The following is a 23,012-nucleotide window of genomic DNA, read 5'->3' on the forward strand; positions in this document are numbered from 1 at the left end:
TGAAGACTAAAGCTTTATGTGTTGGCGTGTTCTTATAGCCCTTTTGTGAGGAATTGCCTCCTCAAAGAACTCTTTAGCATTTAGCAGCTAGCCCAATGTGATTAAAAGTTTGCTCTGAGTATAACAATTACCTATTAAGACTTCAAAATTTACCTGTGCCAGGTAATTCCTCATAGGGAATGGGCACATGGATTTCCTTATTTTTTGAGCTTGTTCCTTGCATAACTTTTGAAATAGCAATTTTCAACTTAAGAAATCTTCCACCATAAGCTTAGATTCAATTGATATCAATGATCTGGCCTTAGAAATTGCTGGCTTATCTAGTCCAGCAGCTCCTTGGAGTTGGGAGCTTCATGACCATACTGAATAACCCTGTTTTTGATCTCTTTAGGAGTCAGGAATGCAACATTATTAGGCTGTTCTAGGTTTACTTCTGCGCTTTCAGAATTATCTCTAATTTCTGTTGGAGAAGCTGTTTCACCTGCTTTCTTCTCCAGAGTTAAAATGATTGTAATACTGCATGAGGTTCTCATGGAGGTAGAGGTTGTAGAGGTTGAAACTGAGGAAAAGTGGGGGGAAAGGAAGTCAAAGAGAATCCTCCTAAGATAAGGATATGTCTTACTTTCCAACTTCTGCAGCAACTGTACAGTAAGGGGGTGTAGAATGAATAGATAAGACTCAGTTAAAGCCAAAAAGTTGAAAGAGGAATACTGATAAGTAAATTATTAGTAGAATTAGTGAAAGGTTGGGGTAGAAACTGAGAAATAGCTCAACTCTCCACATTTAGTGCAGTATTCTAACTAGATTCCATGTGCTCCCAATGGCTGGTAATATTCTCTGTAATTACCATGCTTTTGCGCTCTCTCTCTCTCTCTCTCTCTCTCTCTCTCTCTCTCTCTCTCTCTCTCTCTCTCTCTCTCTCTCTCTTTCTCTCTCTCTCTCTCTCTCTCTTTCTCTCTCTCTCTCTCTTTCTCTCTCTCTCTCTCTCTCTCTCTCTCTCTCTCTCTCTCTCTCTCTCTCTTTCTCTCTCTCTCTTTCTCTCTCTCTCTCTCTCATTACTATGGTTAATAGCTTGCCTTTTAAATGCCATTGTTATTTAGTAAATACTCTTTTTTCTTGAGTTAGGACATTACAAGATAACTTTAAGTAACACCTGAAGCTAAATTTCTGAGATCTTAATCTCTATTTTTAAAAATTAATGGATTAGCAACTCGACCTATTTGATCCCATTCTTTTACATGAACTACCCCTTTTTTATGGAAAATCAGGATAAGATTATAAAATAGTCTTAATCAATGCTCTGAGCTTAGTCTCTGAAATCTTAAGTCCTTGCTTCTAAATAGAGACTTAATAGGTATGAGAAGATAGATTTTTGACCCATATTCCTGAATGGAAAAGCACGCTACCTGACTGGTCAAGTACCAGTGTGCTGATCCGTCTCTAATCTCGAACTTCAACATTGTCTCCTCAGGCGATGTTGACCATGTTGCGTGCCAAATATAGGAACTGCCAGCAATTCCTATATAATGAACTTGTGGGTGGTGACGTGCAAAGGAGAATGGAGGCTAGAGGAATATGGATGATTAGATAAGGCAGTTAGAGGGAGAGACTCAGGAATAAAGACTCAGAGACCACAAGTTAAAATACATACATGAGATAGAGAAGAGAAAGAGTATTTCATTTGAGACATCATAAACTCATCCTTGAGTTGATGAGAGAGACCAATAAGAGAATCAACAGGAAGGAGGGAGGGAGGAAGAGAGGGTGTAGGGAGAAAGAGGGAGGAAGGGAGGAAGGAATAAGATTAACAGCCTATATTTATTATTATATTAACAGATGTGATAATTAAAATGTTTGGGAGCAAGGGAAATATATATATCAATTATGACCGCTGAAATATGTTTTCTACTGTGTCTTGGTTTTATATAAATATAAGATGGTCGCCAGGGAATATATTCCCAATTTATGAATGTGCCCAAGCCAACTGGGTTTTATAGAGCAATTTAATTTATAATACACTGATTTATCAATAGAAAAAGAGAGAAAGTAAGAAAGGAATAAGAATGAATAAATCAGTCAATTGGTTTTATCACTCACCCAAGATCTCTCTAGGTAAGGCTTCTCATGCCAACCTCAGGCTCCACCTTCAAGAGAGCCTCCTTTCAAGAAATGTTTCCAGAGAATTCTCCTACTTCAGAGCCAGCCTTCTCTCCTGGTCCTCCAACAGAGCAACCTCCTCAGTCCTCCTCCAGAGCCACCTCGCTCAGAGCAAAAAACTCTCCTTCTGTCCTCAGAGCCCCCCCCCCCCCCCCCCCCCCGCTATCTTTAAGGAAACCCTCTAAGTTTCCTCCCCTCAGTTCTCACATCTACCAATCACTGTCGATCTCTCCCCTGTGCCAATGGTGGCTCTAGTTTAACCCAGGACCGCCCAGAGGTCTGTGGCTTTGCACATGTCTGTTGAAGGTCATATTCTCAAATAATTAAATCTTGATCTATGCTGCAGCCCTTCCTAAATCCTGTTAGACTGAGTAGGATGGAGATTGTAGTTTCCAAGATCTGGTTCTGTCATTCCAAGTATCTCTATTATATCAATTCTAAAATCAATCATGACTCTAAGAACTTCCTGTTCTATGCTTAAGCATAGGTCAAAGCCCTTTCCATTGTTTAGCAAAATGTTTCTGTCCTAAAGTAGTCTTAAGCAGGGAGGAGAAGGACCCTCCCATGCCACGGGTTTTCACATTCCAATAGAGTTCTTACTATCAGTTAGGAAATTTTTTCCAAGTATGAAATTTCCCAATGGTGAAATTTCCAACATTCATAAGTCTAAGAAATTTTAAGGTTTACACAGATCTGTAATTATCAATTTCTACTAAAAATAGTCCCTTATTACAATGGTTTTCTTAATATTGAACCATCCTTGCATTCCTGGTATAAATCCCACCTAGTCATAATGAATAACCCTCGTGGTCACTTTCTGGAGTCTTTTTGCTAGTATTCTATTTAAGATTTTTTCATCTATGTTCATTAAGGAGATTGGTCTGTAGTTTGCTTTCTCTGTTTTTGACTTGCCTGTCTTTGGAATCAGTACCATATTTGTGTCATGAATAAAATTTGGTAGAACTCTTTCTTTACTTATTTTGTCAAATAGTTTGTATAATATTGGGATTAGTTGTTTTTTAAATGTTTGATAGAATTCATTTGTGAATCCATCTGGTCCTGGGGATTTCTTCTTAAAAATTTCTTTGATGGCTTGTTCAATTTCTTTTTCTGATATGTGTTGGTTTAGGTATTCTATTTCTTCTTCTGTTAATCTAGGCAATTTATATTTTTGTAAATAGCCTTCGATATCACCTAGATTGCCATATTTATTGCCATATAATTGGGCATAATAGTTTTTAATGATTGCTTTAATTTCCTCTTCATTAGAGGTGAGGTCTACTTTTTCATCTCTAATACTGTTGATTTGGTTTTCTTTCTTTTCTTTTATTAGATTGACCAGTACTTTGTCTATTTTATTTGTTTTTTCAAAGTACCAACTTTATGTCTTATTTATTAATTCAATAATTATTTTACTTTTGATTTTATTAATTTCTTGTTTGATTTTTAGGATCTCTAACTTAGTTTTCATATGAGGATTTTTAATTTCTTCACTTTCTAGTTTTTTAATTTGCATGCCCAATTCATTGACCTGTACCCTCTCTAATTTGTTAATATGTGCACTCAAGGAAATACATTTCCCCCTAAGTATTGCTTTGGTTGCATCCCATAGATTCTGAAAAGATGTCTCATCTTTGTCATTTTCTTCAATGAAATTACTAATTGTTTCTATGATGTTCCTTAACTAATCCATTTTAGAGAATCATATCATTTAATTTTGAATTAATTTTTATTTGCCTCTCCATACATGCTTACTAATTATTATTTTTATTTCATTATAATCTTAAAATGTCGCACTTATTATTTCTGCTCTTTTGCACTTTTTGGACATGCTTCTATGCCCTAGTGTATGGTCAATCTTTGTGAATACATCATGTGCTGCTGAAAAGATGGTGTATTCCTTTTTGTCCCTATTTATTTTTCTCCACATATCTATTAACTCTCATTTTTCTAAGATTTCATTTATATCTCTTAGCTCTTTCTTATTTATTTTTTCATTTGATTTATCTAGATCTAATAGAAGAAGGTTCAGGTCTCCCACTAGTATTGTTTTACTATCTATTTCATCCTTGTGCTCCACTACTTTCTCCTTTAGAAATGTGGGTGCTATCATGCAACCATGGAAAAATGTTCTAAATTAATTAATTAAATAAAAAATTTTAAGCAGAAAAAAAATAAATTTGGATGCTATACCATTTTGTGCATACACGTTGAGTACTAATATTTCCTCATTCTAGACTGCCTTTTGTCAGTATATAATTACCTTCCCTATCTCTTTTAACTAGATCTATTTTCACTTTGGCTTTGTCAGATAGCATGATTGTGAATCCTACCTTCTTTTCAATTGATGCCCAATATATTTTTCTGCCACCTTTTACCTTTACCCTGTGTGTGTCTACCTGCCTCATGTGTGTTTCTTGCAGACAACATATGGTAGGATTTTGGTTGCTAACCCACTCTGCTATTTGCTTCCATTTTATGGTTGAATTCATTCCATTCACATTCAGAGTTATGATTACCACCTGTGTATTTCCCAACATTTTGATTTCCTTTCCTAGTCCTGCCCTTTCTTCTTCAACTATTTCCTTCTACACCAATGTTATTGTTTTTAATCAGTCCCTCTAATTCCCACCCTTATTTTACTTTCCTTTCTCCCCTCTCCCTTTTATTCCCTTCTTGTTTTTTTTTTAAACTACCCCCCACACTCTCCTTTCCTTGAATGGCTTCCCTCCTCACCAATCTGTGTTACCCTTCTACTTCTCTATAGGGCACAAATCAATTCTCTGCTCCAATGAATCTGATTGTTCTTCCCTCTTTGAGTCAGTTTCAATGCACATAAGAATTTATTTCCTGTTTCCAACCTCTTTACCCTTCCAGTGTATTGATGTTCTCCCCTGCTCCTGCCATGCACTTTTTTATGAAATATAAATATACCCTATTTTGTCTATTTTCCCATTTCTCTTAGTATTAATCTCTTTTTTAAATTCTTGGTTTATATATATATATATATATATATATATATCCATCTATATGTAGATGGATATAGATATATATTTTTATATATAGGCATTTCATCCTCTATAGTTTGTCACTGTTCCATCTATGTATAATTATTCTAGCTACTCAGGTGATAATAGCAAATTTTAAGAGTTACCAATATCATCTTTTCTTATAGGAATACAAATTATTTGAGTTTACTGGGTACCTTAAAAAAGACTTGTTTTTTTATTTTTTTCCCCTTTCTTAATTACCTTTTAGTGATTCTCTTGAGTTCTGTGTTTGGACATCAAATTTTCTGTTTAAGTCCAATCTTTTCTTTGTGAATTCTTGGAATTCTATTTTATTTATATGGCCATACTTTCCCCTGCAAGAATAGTCAGTTTTTCTGAGTAGTTGGTTCTTCATTTTAGAGCCGGTTCCCTTGTTTTCCAGAATATTGTATTCTGTGTCCCTGGTCCTTCAGTGTAGATGCAGCCAGATCCTGCGTTAGCCTAAATGTGGTTCTATGGTATCTGAAGGACTTCTTAGAATCTTGTAATATTCTTCCCTTGGCCTGGTAGTTCTTGAATTTGGCTATAAAATTCCAGGGCATTGTCAATTGGGAATTAAATACAAGAGGTAATCTATGGGTTTTTTTTCAATCTCCACTCTTCCCTCTTGCTCAAGAATGTTGGAGCAGTTTTCTTAGATAATTTCCTGTAGAATTGTATCCAGGCTTTTTCTTTTGTCATGATCTTCTGGTAGACCATAAATTCCTCCAACTGTTTTCAACATCTGATGTTTTGTCACTGAGGTATTTCATATTTTCCTCAATTTTTTCATTCTTTTGATTTTGTTTTATAGATTCTTGCTGCCTTGTGAAGTCATTTGCTTCTAGTTGCTGGATTATATTTTTAAAGACTAAATTTCATCTCTGGCTGTTTGGGCATCCTTCTTCTGGTCTGTTTCTCTTTGTAGGTCATCTTTCACTTTCTTTGCCTTGTTTTCAAGCTGGTTAATTTTGGCTTTCAAGACACTATTTTCTTGTTTTAGTTCATGTGCCTCAGTTCCAGATGACTCATTTTGCTTTTTAAGTTCTTTTTCCAGTTGTCTTCAGCATCTCTTACTTGTTTTTTTTTTTTTTTTTGCGTTGTATTTTGTGTTCTACCAAAGCTTGTGTCCAATTTGCTGGAATTTCTGTGTTTTTGCTTAGTGTCCCTTGGTCCTTCTCTGTTCCATTTGCTCTTTGTTCATTACCTGGATAGAAGCTGTTGATTGTAATTTCTTTTCTGTTTTTCTGTTGTTTACTCATATTTTTTCCTTCTTCCCCCCCCCCCCCACCCCCCATGCCATTGGCTGTAATCTTGTTCCTCTGGTCTTCTGCTGGATCTGTGGGTTTGCGCTATTCTATCTTGAAGGGGCTTCTTTACTGCTCTGTTGATTGACAAGGTTAGTCTAATGATATTGATGAACCCTGAGGTCAGTTCTTCCCCAGCTTGCAGCAGAAGCTGAATGTGTAGATGAAGGTGTAGATGAAGAGAGCTGCATTTCCAGCCCTGTTAGCAAGGTATTCTGTAGTGGTTACAGACTTTATCCTGGTAATCAAAGTCATCTGGATTCTTACAGTTACTCTCAGTGCAGTCTATGGGGGAGGGGTATTGGAGCTTGAACTTCCATGCCCTCTGAAGGTTTCTTATCTGCCCTGATAAGATTAAGCCAGGGTGGAGTTGATCTTCAGTGCTGGATGTGCCCTGAGGCCAAAACCATGAGAAAAAGGGGGGGGGGGGGTACAAGATGGAGAGTTTGGCTGCCCTTCTGAGCTTCTCCTGCAGCTGTCTCCCTATCACCTGTGTTTAATGTCCTGAGCTTGACACAGCTGTGCCAGCAAGGCACTCCCTTTGGACTAGCACCCTTTCCCACACAGAGATTCTAACCATCACTAAAGATTCAGCACTGTAGGTTGGGGAGGGTTCCTGAGAACTCCCTTCTTCCTTTCCCTTGAATCTGAGAGTTCAAGAATTCAGGCTCTTTTCGGTGTACCTTTTCATTTGAATCCAGCAGGAGGGTCCCCAAGCTCTGTCCTGTTGTTAGATTTGGTTTTCTGTCCCCTTAAAACTCTTTGTTTCTGTAAAACTCTTTGTCTCTGATGAGACAGAGATTTTGTCTCATCTGTTTCGGATGTAGTAGTGTTTTAGATGTCTGGACTATTGCTGCTTCTAAACCACCATCTTGACCTGCTTTATCCTGGTTAATTTCTAAGATGTAAAATGTTCACTAAAAATTTCGTCAGCTCTCTGGAGCTGAATCTAGAAACGTAGGCTATAAAGAGATGAGATTCCTAACCAGTGACTCTGCTAACTCTACCATCTTCTGATCTGTTAGGAGGCATACACACTCTAGGAAAAGACTTAAAGAGCTTTGCTTTCCTTATTTCGTTCCCAGACTGCATATAAACACTGAATAGAAGATAATGAAGGCACCTGACCTGCGACTATGAGAGTCTTTTCCTCTGAACCTTTCAATTTAGGTTAGATTTTCCTTAAGCTTTTTGAAATCATTCTTGAGACTTAATTGGTTTAGAAGACTAAAGGCTTGGGACCTTGAAATATAACTTGCTGTTCATCTGAACTCAAACCTATGAAGAACTAAGGTTGCTCTCTCATGTTGGGCAAGCTTTGGTAAGCAATTTAGAGGTAGAGGAGTTTTTCCTAGCTGAACCCACTCTCATTGTTTTCCTTTCATTGTTTCATTGTTTATCCTTCTTGAATACCCTTTCCATCTTTGGCTAAGTAAATCTCCTTTTGTTCTGTTATATGATCTATGAATGCATCCTTTGGAAACAAAGTTGGTTTTAGACTCCCAGGGTTCTAGCAGAAGTCTGTCCTAGTCCTAAAAAGATAGTATGAGAAAATTAAAGTTGTTCCCTACCATTAACTTACTTTGTTACTGTGGGCAAATCTCTGAATGAGTCTCTCTTTGAACTTAATTTCCTCATTGGTAAAAATAAAACTTTAAAACTTGAGAAAGAATAAAACTTTAAAACTTGAGAATTACGGAATCCAAATGGGCAGCTAGGTGGTAAAATGGCTAGAATACTAAGCCTGAAGTCAGGAAGATTCATTTTCCTGAGTTCAAATCTGGCTTCAGACATTTACTAGCTGTGAGACCCTGAGCAAGTCACTTAGCTCTGTTTACCTCAATTTCCTCATCTGTAAAATGAGCTAGAGAAGAAAAAGGCAAACCACTCCAGTATCTGTGCCAAGAATACCTCAAATGGAATCACAAGTAGTAGGAAACTGAAAATGACTAAAAACAGCAGAATCCAAGGGCATGGGGAACTGAATGGGAGGGTCTTGAAAAGAGTCAGAAAAAAAAAAAAGATGAGTTGTAGGCTACTTTCATCAGAAAATTGTTATGTAAGCATCTCAGCTGAAAGCAGTTTTGTAAAGGTTACAGAGGACATTGCCCTTGGTAATGAACTTTGTAAAGGCCAGACAGGATGCTTTCATCATTAACAAACTTTGACCTACACTCTTTCCAAGCAGAAAGGGAGAAAGGGTAGCTGAAGTTTCATTATTTGTCTCTGACCTCAACCTCACCCAGCTTGGCTGCCACCATCATCAGCAACCTCTTCCAACAGTGAATCCCTTATTTTTTCTCCCAGTAAATAAGTCCTTTGAAAAAATTCAGATGACTAATTTGATTGCATTGGAACTCTAAAACTGAACTTTAAAAAAAAACCCTCTCTCTCTCTCTCTCTCTCTCTCTCTCTCTCTCTCTCTCTCTCTCTCTCTCTCTCTCTCTCTCTCTCTCTCTCTCATATTATGGCATATAGTGGCCCTTCCCCATATGGAATTGCTTCTGTCTCCTTATATCCTGTTCACACATTCCCACTAATCTAATGACATGGAACTACTCAACTCGTAAAAAGGAGTTAAGAGAAACAGAGGTTAAACCATGGGAGCCCAAAGTGGTTGTGAGTATACAAGTGTGGAAAAAGTGGGAAAATCCACAAGTATGTGGCTTTTAACCAGCTGCCCCATGAGCTGAATGTATAAGTACACTCAGCCAGGATTTCCTATTTAAAGTGACTTAAGTTTTCCTTTTCTCCTTGGTATGTTTGTCTAAGGGAATATCCCTTTCTCATTGACATATCCACTAATCAGGCTGTGGGTTTCTTCTATCCCTACTGTATTCCCTACTGAGCAACAAGTCTTCACAAAGTATAGCCTGTATCTATTCCCTCAAACATCACTTCAGGTCACCATCTATCTCTTGAACCATAACCCAGTGGTTCAGAATTGTAATATTACTCTCTTCCACCTGAGAAATGTGGCAAAGCTTTTGTAAAAGGTTGCCTATCACCTAATGGTGTTGCCATGGAGCAATATAAAAGTTACAACCCTAAAATAAGCCTAAAACACAACTTTAAATATATGTAGCTTTGGTCTTGGAAAATTAACTCTAGTTTTTTTTTTCTTATCTCTTACTCCTGAAACCTACCTAGAGCCCCCTGAGAACCCAAATGAGTGAAAAAAAGGGGAAGAAAAGATAAAGCAGAAGACTGAGGCTAAATAAAACAGATTACAAAATGATTATTGACATCATTGACAAGACCTTCCACTGGAGGTTTACTCAGTTTGAATATACCCTCTTCTATTTTTTTTACTAATAATTAAAACACAAAATTCCAGTCAAAATAAAGCCGTTTTTGCATTTTCTCAAACTTTTAACAATTTTCTGGAAATAGGGAGACAGTATATATGATGGTGAGGTCTATGATTTTGAAAACCCAGGGTTCCAAACCCAGCTTTACCACTAATTTATTTTGTGAGCCTTCAAAATCTGAAGTTCTTTGGTACTCCATTTTTCATCTCCAACTTGAGAGGTTTGTACTAGATGATTCTTTCCAAAATTACAGTCATTTCACTGAAGAAACTATACTTTAAGAGAAGCATGGGAAAAATAATATGGTCAGCCTGAGAATTACTTTTTTAAAATAAGAAAAAAAGTTTGTAATTATACTTGAGTCTTTTTAAAATTTTGGTCTGGACTTATGATCTCATTAGTGTTCAAAACTTCCTCACATGGAAACTCCCTCCACTTCTGGCTATTAATGACTTCTCTGTGACTTCCAAAATTAGAGACTCACCCAGGGCAATGAGAAGTTAGGGGACTTGCCTAGAATCTTTAAGTTAGGATGTATTAGAGGCAAGACTTCGACTCAGATCAACTTCAGCTGGCTCCAAGGTCATCCATGGACATCAAACCTATGTAATTAAACAGTGCTGGGTTTGGGGCAGCTAGGTGGTTCAATGGATAGAGCACCAGGCCTGAAGACAAGAGGCCCTAGGTTCAAATTTGGCCTCAAACACTTTCTAGCTCTGTGACTTTGGGTAGTCACAATCCCAACTGCATAGTCCTTATTACTGTTCTGCCTTGGAACCAATATTTAGTATCAATTGTAAGACAGAATATAAGGGTTTTTAAAAATTGTCTTGAATCAGTGAGACCCATTAGAAAATAAGAAATTCAGCTAATTCTATTCTACAATCATAATATGGTCAACCAAATGGTAGGGAAAGTTCAAGAAACTTATCATTATAGAACTCTAAGGCATAGCCCAGAAGCACAGAATATTATGTGGAAGAGTGCCAATAGCAACAAACCTCCTAATGACTTAAACCTACCCTTTATGTCTTATATTTGTTTCAGCTTAAATCAAAGGTTAGACAGGATGTGACACTCCACAAAAAACAACTTTCTTTTTAAGGGTTCATTATTCAAAAATCATGGACTTTAGAGCTGCAATGAGTCACAAAGGATCTATGCTGTCTCATTCATTTTACAGATGAAGAGGAATGGAGAGATGATTCATTCAAGGTCACAAACTAATTAGGAATAGAGTTTTAAGTTGGACCCAGTCTCTTAAGTCCCAAATCTACTTTTCCCCCCTACTATATTATGATCTACCCTTGTCTTCAATTACCTTTTTTTTTATGTAGTCAAATTTAGCTTGCACCAAGTCTAACATCAATTTGGTACTTCAAAAAATTATGTATTTGTTTCACATTCATGAGAAATTATTGAAATTCATATTTTTCCATTTTCCCCAAATGCTAGTTTGTTTTTTATCTATGAGAAATAAAATCTTTTTTTTTTTAACTGGGAAGGTAAACTACATAACTAGAATATAAAAGAACATGTCATGATTTTATCAATCATTTGTACACTTACTTACATTAGAGGAGGAACTTGCTTTCTCTTACAACTTTTAGCTTTCTGTACATTTTCTAGCTGAATGAATCATATGAATTACATTTTTGAAAATTCATTATTGTTCAGTAGTTTGTCATATCTGACTATTTGGTTTTCTTGGCAAAGATATTGGACCTGTTGGCCATTTCCTTCTCCACCTCATTTTTCAGATAAAGAAACTGAGCCAACTTGGTCAAGTGACTTGCCTAGGGTCCTACAGCTCGTGAGTATCTAAGGCTAAATTTAAACTCAGGTCTTCCTAACTCTAGGCCTGGCTCTCCATCCAGGAGTTTTCTTGCTAGAACCACAACTCGCTGAGTACAACAAATCTCCTTTATATTGGGGACTAAACTTCCTCTAATTTACATTCAGTTGCCAGAAATGTATAAGTAATACATGTGGAGATCTCAATGGTGTAGGCATTGAAATAAATCTAAATCAGCAAAATGTTCAGGGGACTGCTTATCTATGTCATATAGTGTGTCCCTACTCCCAAAGACACATGACTAATTCAGTTGTGTTTATAAAGTTTTCCTAAACAAACACCCAATCTTTTAATCATATCTAGGTCTGAGACTGTCATAAAGCTGCCACTGGGACTTCCGGGTAAGCATAGAGGCAATCTAGATGTGGGACACATCCCCTCCTCAGACCCACCAATATAGATAGCCTAAAAAGACCCCCAAAAAAAACCATCTTCAGAAGAACGAAGGGACTCCACAGTAGGGTGCAGCACTGAAGGTATGTGGGACTTGGGCATTTCCACACTACAAGGGAGTGAAAAAGCTCCCACCCAAACTCGAGCTGAGCTACTCTCCCCGCCTCACCCCACCTACGGAGCCAGAGTTAGAGACAATGCATGCCTGATTCAACGAGTGAGCGAGGGGCACTCCTGGAATAAGCAAGGGCCAGCCTTAAGTCTTGGGAACTAAGACCACCAAGGACCTACTCCTGAGAGCAGTCACACTCAAATTGCAGGCAGGTGGGCAGGGGAGCACAGACCTTGGGCACTCAGAGAAAGCACACACCAGAAAAATCAAGTGAGGGAAGGGCATCTCTGGAGCGATCAAGGGGCACATCTAGGTCCTGGGAGCTGACTAAGACCCCTGAGAGCAGTTACACTTGAAATGCAGGTGGGCAACCAAGGGGCAGGCCCTGAGCGCCCCAGGGAAGGTAGTACAACTGCTGAAATTCGAGAGCTTGCCTCAGGCAAAAGCCTTGCTCCTTAGGTCAATACACAAAGAGCCTGCCCTCATCACTCATATTTCTGATTGGAAAGGGAAGGGAAAAAATGGCAAACAGTGCCCAGGAAAAACTTCGCAACACCAAGAAAAACAAGAAGAAGGGGTTGACTTTGGACAATTTTACAGAGGAAAAAAACAGACTACAGAGGAAATAGCAGAAGAGGAAACCCAAATAAATGATCCAAAACCTTCCAAAAGAAATGGAAATTGTCCACGAGCTCTGGAAGACTTTAAATTGAAGCTTATCAAAAAGATGAAAGCCTTCTGGAAAGATAAATGGGAAATGGTTCAAAAAGAAAATGAAAAAAATTATAGTAGAGAACCAAAAACTATAGCTGAAAATCAAAAGGTTAAAGCAGAAAACCAGGCCTTAAGGACAAGAAAAGAACGAAAAATAGAGAATAATCTCCTTAATTAACATAGATGCAAAAATCTTAAATAGGATACTAGGGAAAAGATGCCAGCAAGTGATCAGGAGATAGATAGTGATAGTCTCTGGGTGACCTAGAATAACAATTGTCTTTGTGCATTATCATCTATTGATGTACCCTAATGTGGCTTTGAAGTCCAAAGGCTGAGGCGCAAAGTTTGTGGCATGTGGGGCATGGGACTCCAGTTGTTACAGGAGGTGTGGTTGTGGCCTGGTGTCAGCGTTCACATGCAGCGGCAAGAAGTCGACGTCGTTCATCTTCAAAGATGGTGGTGGCATGGTTAATGTGGTTTCGCCAGCTGCTTCTGACAGAGGCAGCAAGTTCTAGCTGCTTTGGTGTCATGCCAGCCCACTTCAAGTTTGACTTTAGCTGATCCTTGTATCTTTTCTTTGGTCGGCCTTGTTTCCTGAGTCCAGCTGGCAGATCACCATAGAATACCTGTCTTGGTATTTGCTGTGGGTCCATGTGGATGATGTGTCCAGACCAATCGTAGCTGGGTTTTGAGGACCATTACTTCGATGCTGGTGGAGTTGGCTCTGTTGAGGACTTCCTGGTTGGTGATTCAGTCTTGCCATCAGATCCTCATGATTGCCTGGAGAGAGCGTTGGTGGAATTGCTCCAAGCTGTTTCATGTGCTTCCAGTACAGTGTCCATGTCTCACAACCATACAGGAGCGAGCTGAGGAGGACTGCGTTATACACTTTGAGCTTCATCACAGTGCTTACACCTCTGTGTCGGAGGACTTTGGAGTGCAGCCGCCCGAGTGCCTGGCTGGCCTTTTGGATCCTGGCATTAATCTCATGGTCTAGGGACCCATCGTTGGCAATGGTGCTGCCCAGGTACTTGAAAGTGTTGACGTTAGAAAGCTGTGTGCCATCGATTGTAATGCACGGCTGGTTCGTTGGCCTCCCTGGTGCAGGTTGGAACAGCACCTCTGTTTTGCTGAGGCTGATAGTCAGGCCAAACAGTTTTGTTGAAGTAGAGAACCTGTCCACAATGGTTTGGAGATGATTTTCTTGGTGGGCCATGAGAGCACAGTCATCTGCGAAGAGAGCTTCCAGGATGAGTCTCTCTGTTGTCTTTGTTTTTTGCAGTCAGGAGGCGAAGGTCAAATAGTGAGCCATCTAGTCAGTATTTGATGTAGACGCCCAGGTCTAGATCCATCACAGCATGTTGTAATACTTGGGTGAAGTATAGGTTGAATAGTACCGGAGCAAGGACACAGCCTTGTTTCACGCCATTGGAGATGTTGAAGCTATCAGAAGTCTCTCCACCAGATAGGACTTCCCCTGTCATGTTGACATAAAAGAACTAGATCAGTTTGACGAATTTTGCTGGGCAACCGAGCTTGCTAAGGATTACCCACAATGAGTCCCTGTTCACTGTGTCGAACGCCTATCAGGAAAACCATTCACATAATTGACCATATCAACAAGCAAACCAACAATAATCACATGATTATTTTGTTAGACGTAGAAAAAGCCTTTGACAAAATACAACACTCATTCGTATTAAAAACACTAGAAAATATAGGAATATAAGGGCCCTTCCTAAAAATAATAAGCAGTATCTATCTAAAACCCTCAGCCAACATCATCTGCCATGGGGATAAACTAGATGTATTCCCAATAAGATCAGGATTGAAACAAGGATGCCCATTATCACCTATATTATTTGACATTGTACTAGAAACACTAGCAGTAGCAATTAGAGAAGAAAAAGAAATTGAAGGCATTAAAATAGGCAAGGAGGAGACCAAGTTATCACTCTTTGCGGATGACATGATGTAAAGAATCCTAAAGATTCAACCAAAAAGCTAATCGAAATAATCAACAACTTTAGCAAAGTTGCAGGATACAAAATAAACCCACATAAGTCATCAGCATTTCTATTTATCTCTAACACATCTCAGCAGCAAGAATTAGGAGAAATTCCATTCAAAATAACCCTAGAAAAATAAAATACTTAGGAATCTATCTGCCAAGACAAACACAGGAGCTATATGAATGCAACTACAGATCACTTTCCACATAACTAAAACTAGATCTGAGCAATTGGAAAAACATTAATTGCTCATGGGTAGGATGAGCTAACATAATAAAAATGACAATCCTACCCAAACTTATCTATTTATTTAGTGCCATACGTATCGAAATTCCAAAAAACTTTTTTAGTGAATTAGAAAAAAACCATAACAAAGTTCATTTGGAAGATTAAAAGATCAAGGACATTCAGGGAAATAATGGAAAAAAAAAATACAAAGGAAGGTGGCCTTGGAGTACCAGATCTCAAACTATATCATAACGCAGTGGTCATCAAAACAATTTGGTAATGGCTAAGAGACAGAAAGGAGGATCAGTGGAATAGAGTTGGGGTAAATGACCTCAGCAAGACAGTAAATGACAAGCCAAAAGAGCCCAGCTTTTGGGACAAAAACCCACTATTTGACAAAAACTGCTGGAAATCTGGAAGACAGTGTGGGAGAGATTAGGCTTGGATCAACACCTCACACCCTACACCAAGATAAACAAAGGATAGGTGAATGACCTGAATATAAAGAAGGAAACTATAAGTAAATTATGTGAACACAGAATAGTATACATGTCAGACCTTTGGGAAGGGAATAATTTTAAAACCAAACAAGAGTTAGAAAGAGTCACAAAATGTAAAATAAATAATTTTGACTATATCAAATTAAAAAGGTTTTGTACAAACAAAACCAATGCAACCAAAATAAGAAGGGAAATAACAAACTGGGAAGCAATCTTCATAACAAAAACCTCTGACAAAGGTCTAATTACTCAAATTTACAGAGCTAAATAAATTGTACAAAAAATCAAGCCATTCTCCAATTGATAAATGGGCAAGTGAGATGAATTAGGCAATTTTCAGTCAAAGAAATCAAAACCATTAATAAGCACATGAAAAAGTGTTCTAAATCTCTTATAATCAGAGAGATGCAAATCAAAAAAACACTGAGGTATCACCTCATAACTAGTAGATTGGCCAACATGACAGTTATGTAAAGTAATGAATGCTGGAGGGGATGAGGCAAAGTTAGGATATTAATTCATTGCTGGTTGAGTTGTGAATTGATCCAACCATTCTGGAGGTCAATTTTGAACTATGCCCAATGGGCACTAAAAGACTGTCTGCCCTTGATCCAGCCATAGCACTGCTGGGTTTGTACCCCAAAGAGATAATGAGGAAAAAGACATACAGGAATAGTCATAGCTGCACTCTTTGTGGTGGCAAAAAAAAAATGGAAAACAAGGGGATGCCCTTCAATTGGGGAATGGCTGAACAAATTGTGGTATATGTTGGTGATGGAATAGTATTGTGCTCAAAGGAACAATAAAGTGGAGGAATTCCATGGAGAATGGAACAACTTCCAGGAAGTGATGCAGAGCGAAAGGAGCAGAGACAGGAGAACAATGTACACAGAGACCGATACGCTGTGGTACAATCAAATGTAATAGGCTTCCTCATTAGTGACAAAGCAGTGACCCTGAACAACCTGGAGGGATCCATGAGAAAAAACACTTTCCACATTCAGAGGAAAATGTATGGGAGTAAAAACACCAAAGAAAAAACAATTGCTTGATTACATGGTTCGAAGAGGATACAATTGGGGGTGTAGACTCTGAATGAACATCCTAGTGCAAATACCAACAATATGGAAATGAATTCTGGTCAAGGACACATGTAATACCCAGTGGAATTGTGCTTCAGCTATGGGAGGGGAGGGAGGAATAGAAAATGATTTTTGTAACCAGGGAACAATATTTGAAATTGATCAAATCAAATCAAATCAAATCAAATCAAAATAAGGGAATGTAGTACTCTATCATGCTTCATCTGAAGTAGAATAGGCAGAGGTAGCAATATGGATCAGAGACAAACTATAAGCAAAAATAAATCTAGATAAAATAAATAAAAAGGGTAACTACCCTTTGCTAAAATGTATCTTAAATAATGAATATCTATATTAAAATCTAATTTTCTTCATAAAAAAGCTGCCACTGACCTACATTGAATGTGGCAATTAAATTTTTAAAATTATTAAATTAAAATAAATAAATAATTTAAATATTAAATTAAAATCAATAGCCAAAAAATCAATTGGGTCATCTCATAGAGTTGCTCTGATTGTAAATTAGGGATATGGAAGTTTGACAAAGGAAAAAATTATTCTGAAATCACTTTACAAGGTGGATTGAATCCATTCTTGGAAGTTACTAAAGATCTGCCTTTCTTCGAGGGAAAATCTTGGGCAAGAAAATTAGAATCTTTTACCACTAACTTTGTCTTTAGTCACTTATTGCTTCCAGGGGTGGGGCCAAGATGGAGGGGCAAGTAGGGCAGCAGCTTGACATTTCACCACAAAAATCCTCTCCTACCAAGAGTAAAATATTGCCACAAAATGAATACAGGAGTGAAAGAACCAACAAATACTGAGGGAAATAACCTTCAAAAAAGAAAACCCCAAAAGGTAGGCAGAGATCATCTGGGGAAATGGAGTGAGAGGGGAGCAGAGCTAGCAGGAGGCATAGCAGCAAGTGAATAGCAAACCATACCCCCCACAGCCCAACTCATCTGCTCTTGCAGGTTCTGAACTTAAGCACAAGCTAAATTAACCCAGGCAATTAGTGGTCTAAACCAACTACAACCCTTAAAATTACAATCCTGTGGAGAAGGCTGGAATCCCAGCCCAAGATAATCTGGGCTGAAGGGGCTAATCTAAATGGGCCCAGGGTGACGCCAGGAATCCCAGTCTGGGTTTGGGGTGAGGACATAATCCAGGATTTGGGGTGAAGACACAGTTCTCAGGGGAAGCCTCACAGGGATCTAAGGGTAGAGCTTCAGGACAGGAAAATTAAGGGTGTGCCTGATTGAATCAAGAACATCTTGAGACAAAAAAACAAACAAACAAACAAACAAACCTAGGGCTAGTCTGATCAGCACCTGGCCTGATCAAGTTTAGCCTGAGATCAAAAGCTTACACCCAAGCCTGAGGAAAGTCTTTAAACTATCAGCATCTCAAGGGTCAATTGAATAATCAGGGGGAGGAGACTCTCAGAGTTCTCAGCTCTCAGACTATCTGGTAAACTAGTAACAACCCAGAAAATAACGTGAAAATGACATCAAGGAAGGACTGAAGCTTAAGAGGGTACCCCAACTTCCCAGAAAGAGAGCCTACCTATAATTAGATAGGAAAAATTAGCAAAGGATCAAAAAAGCACCTAATTCATGTAATATATGACCAGAAGGAGGTCACACACATACACAGTGGGGAACTGGAGAGATAGGGTTAGAGAACTGAAGAAATGGAGAGAGGGAAGAGATTGATCCTCCCCTCTCTTCCCCTTAGGTAAAATAGCACAATTTGTCTTCCAGAGGGACAGAATATTTCTTCTCAGAGATTGGGTTTGGGAGATAGAGGTTAAGGACTGGAGGAGAAAGTCACACACACACAGCTACTCATACTGTTTGGGAGGCAAACTGCTTTGAATTTCACAGAATACACCACCACCATATGCCATGAGAGTGGATTTCTAAGGAAAACTTTTTAACAGTCTAATTCCCCTGCCTCCCTCAACCTTTCTCCAACCATTGATTCGCTGTCTGGACTAATTCTTTAGTGAATAATATACTCCTTTTATCCCAAGGATTTTGAATACCTAGAGGCCAATGGATAAAACCCAGTCTCTATCCACAACTACTCATTCTCATTGCTATCCATCTCAATTCTCCATTGCTCCCATGCAATATTCCATTCCTGATCTGCTTTGTCCTTCCAATGTGCCTTCAGGAATGCTTACTCCATAAATTAGGAATCTTCTCTTCTTAAACTTTTCCTTAATCATTCCTCTCTTCTGGCACTCACCAAGACCTATCTCTTTCCTTATGATACTTAATCCTTTCCCATCCTTTCATTCAGGAGTCAGTGGCACTTTCATTGAGGACTCATTGGTTGTGATAGAGGAATCAAAATACTCTTGGTTCCTGACTGCTACTTTCAGATTCTCCCTCTACCACCAGGACTCTCTCCTCCTTCAGAGTTCATGCTGTAGAAATCCATCACCCAATCCAGAACCTAGTGATAATTATCTACTAATTCTCAAGACATTCTCTTTCCTTAAATAATGCTGATTCATAGTTTTTGTTTACATTTCCAATTCCTATCTTCTAGGAGACTTTAATGTTGTTTCCTCCAATATCCTAACTTCTCAATTTCTCATACTATTCAGTTCCCCAGACCTATGGCACACATACCCATAACTCCTTTATTTCATCATAATATTTTATCATTTCATTTACTCTAAAGACTATAACCCTCAATACTATTTTTCATTCTCATCATTAACTACATTCTCCCTATCCCTTAGATTTTCCTCAGGTCAACACTCTTGCACTAGCCATATACTTTACCCTTTCTGATCTACCTTAGCAACATGGCCATGGTCAAAAAGATAATAAATGTAAGGGCTAAGATTCAAACTTGATTCTCCTAACATAAAATCTAGGGCTTTTTATCACTATCATGCAAACAGAGACAAAGTACTTCCATAACAATAGGAAAAAAATATTGACTTGGATATTGAGAGACCAGAGCTCTAGTCTTAGCATTACCATGAATTAGCTGTTTAACTTTGGATCATTACTTAACTTCTTTAGACATCTCTTTCCTTATGTGGAAAATAAGGATCAGATCAACATTTCTCAAAATGTATTCTATGAAATATAGATCTCTATTCTAAAAGAACATTATCTTTTTAGCTAGAATTTATCACTAACATAGCACCTTTTCTACCACCTCATCCTAGAGAGAAGATGGAGTCATGCAGAGAACTAGATACATTGGGGAAAATCTAGTCAGGCAAGAAGTAAATCCCTGATACTGGGGACCCAAGTGGTAAAGGAAGCTTTTGATATATATGCTTAAAGTAGAAGATTGTGACAATGACAATCCACATGGAGAATGAAATTATCTGTAATGTCCAGCTTACCACAAGCCTCACTGTGACAAACATCACCTTAATGAAGGTGCCTCCCACTCTAATCATTCCTTAGGAATTTCATACATCTCCCATCCCCAATATTTCCCACTTCTCCATTTCAACCAGTATTTATATGTCCTGTCAATATATTTTAAACTATCTAAACTGATTGGGGAAATCTGGACCAATATTATCCATTCTTTCAACAATTGTTTCTTTTTTTAGGGGAGGAAAGATTATTTTATTTGGAATATTTTTTTATGCTTACATGATTCATGATTTTTCCCACCTCTCTTCCCTCCCGCCTCTTGGAAATGGCAAGCAATTCCACTGTGTGAAAAGGGGTTTTCTTTTTTTTTTTTTTTAATTTTTAAACATTATTTTATTTGGTCACTTTCATACATTATTCACTGGAAACAAAGATCATTTTCTTTTCCTCCCCCTTCCCCCCCCCCCCCCGGCCTTTCCCTCTCCCATAGCCGACGCATGATTCCACTGGTTATCACATGTGTTCTTGACTCGAACCCATTTCCCTGTTGTTGGAATTTGCATTATAGTGTTCATTTAGAGTCTCTCCTCAATCTTATCTCCTCCAACCCTGTAGTCAAGCAGTTGCTTTTCATCGGTGTTTTTACTCCCACAGTTTATCCTCTGCTTGTGGGTAGTATTTTTTAGATCCCTGCAGATTGTTCAGGGACACTGCATTGATACTAATGGAGAAGTCCATCACCTTCGATTGTACCACAATGTATCAGTCTCTGTGTACAATGTTTTCCTGGTTCTGCTGAAAAGGAGTTTTCTTAATCTCTCCCTCTGTCTCTTTAAGAGGCAAGGGAACAGAAATATTTCTCAGTAAGAGTCAGGTAAATGATATACTTCTGTGTAAGAGTTAGCAGAGTTCTGAAGATTCTTTTACTTAGGAGATGAGGATCTGGTTAAAGGAGCACCATTAAGAGTTGAGGAATCCTTTTCTCTGGCTTCCTATGAAGCATAGATTATGTGTCAGTCTCTCAGAGTCAAGAGGATCTGACAGTTTGAATTTTGATACTGGTTTAAGGAGGTGTGGAGATAAAGACTTATTGACTAGCTTAGGTAGAGAGATAGAGAATATATTTCCAGATAGAAGTAGTGTAGTTGAGATAGGCCTGCTTTGCCGGGCAAGAAGATTCTGCCCAAGAAGGCAGTTAGATTTAGGGTTTCTTAGAAATTTTAGTATGGTGTTTGGATTTTTAGACATAGAATAAGATATTAGAGTGATAATCTCAGTTTCCTCCCTCCTACTTCCTATCATAACTTCTCAGAATTAATGTGTTTGTGATATATTAAACTGCTCTCAGTAATTTTGTAAAACTCCTACCCAAAATTTTAACCCTTCACAACTGGGTTATACATGTATCATTATTCAAAACCTATTTCCATGTTATTCATATTTGCAATAGAATGACCTTTTAACATCAAAACCCCAATCATATCCCCATAGAACCACATGATATTTTTCTTCTGCATTTCTGCTCCCACAGGTCTTTCTCTGGATGTGGATAGCATTCTTTGTCCTGGATCATTGCACTGATACTAGTAGAAAAGTCTATTACATTCAATTGTACCACAGTGTATCTGTGTCCAATGTTCTCCTGGTTCTGCTCATTTCACTCTGCATCAATTCCTGGAGGTTGTTCTAGTTCACATAGAAATCCTCCAATTCATTATTCCTTTCAGCACAATAGTATTCCATCACCAACAGATACAACAATTTGTTCAGTCATTCCCCAATCAATGGACACTCCCCCCATTTTCCAATTTTTTACTGCTACAAAGAGAGTAGCTATAAATATTTTTGTACATGTATTTTCCCTTATTATCCATTTGGGGTACAAACCCAACAATGGTATGACTAGATGAAAGGGCAGGCAGTCTTTTAGCACCCTTTGGGAATAGTTCCAAATTGCCCTCCAGAATGGTTGGACCAATTCACAACTCCACCAGCAATGCATTAGTGTCCCAATTTTGCCACATCCCCTTCATTTATTACTTTTTTAATTTCTTTTTTTCTTTTTCTTTTTTTACATTTTTACTTTTACTTTACTTTTTATATTTATTACTTTCCTTTGCTGCCATACTGGCCAGTTTCCTAGGTGTGAGGTGTTAATTCAGAGCTGTTTTAATTTGCATTTCTATATTGAGGAGGGATTTAAAACACTTTTTCATGTGTTCAACAAATGTTTCTTAACCATCTACTAAGTATGAGACACTGCACTAGGGACTAGCAAATCCACAAGAGTGAAATACAAAAAGAAGTGTAAGACACAAATTTTGAAATAACATAGAATTCTTATGTTCAAAGAATGCATAATCTAGGAGGAAGATGACATGTATACAAATGTTCCTCCTGAAAAGAGGTATATAATATGCTCCAAAAAAGAAAATGAGAAAATTAAGATGTAGCAATTTATTTCTGGGAGATAGCACCTGACTTCATGCCTGAAAAAAAGCAAAGATTTCAACAGATTGAAATAGGGCCATCCTTTCTTGGAAGGGAGGATTGATTAGTTAACCTCCCAACAAATTTATAGAGATAAAAGAAGATGGGAAAAGAATGAGACATGCTGAGTTTGTAGTGATTACTAATGTTGCAAGAGCTATCCCCAAGTACATAGTATAGGAGTATCATTGAAGGCTCAAAGGGAAGCAGAGTAGACAACCCTAGTTTCTTCTCACACTAACACCCAATCCTTCTATAAAGGGAACTTTAACTCTTGCCAGAAGTGGAAACAGGAGATTGGGACCAGATGTTTGGTCATTCTCCTCAGAGAGATAGAGTACTGAACTAGAAACATTATATCTGTTCCCTTAAATATTATTAGTTTAGAATATGTGTTTTCAGTTTCAATTGCTCCTTATTTAATTTGTTAGTAGGGCCCCAAGTTTCTCAACAAATACCAATT

This window comes from Monodelphis domestica, chromosome 5 (genome assembly GCF_027887165.1).
Source record: "Monodelphis domestica isolate mMonDom1 chromosome 5, mMonDom1.pri, whole genome shotgun sequence".
In the NCBI taxonomy this organism is placed as follows: domain Eukaryota; kingdom Metazoa; phylum Chordata; class Mammalia; order Didelphimorphia; family Didelphidae; genus Monodelphis; species Monodelphis domestica.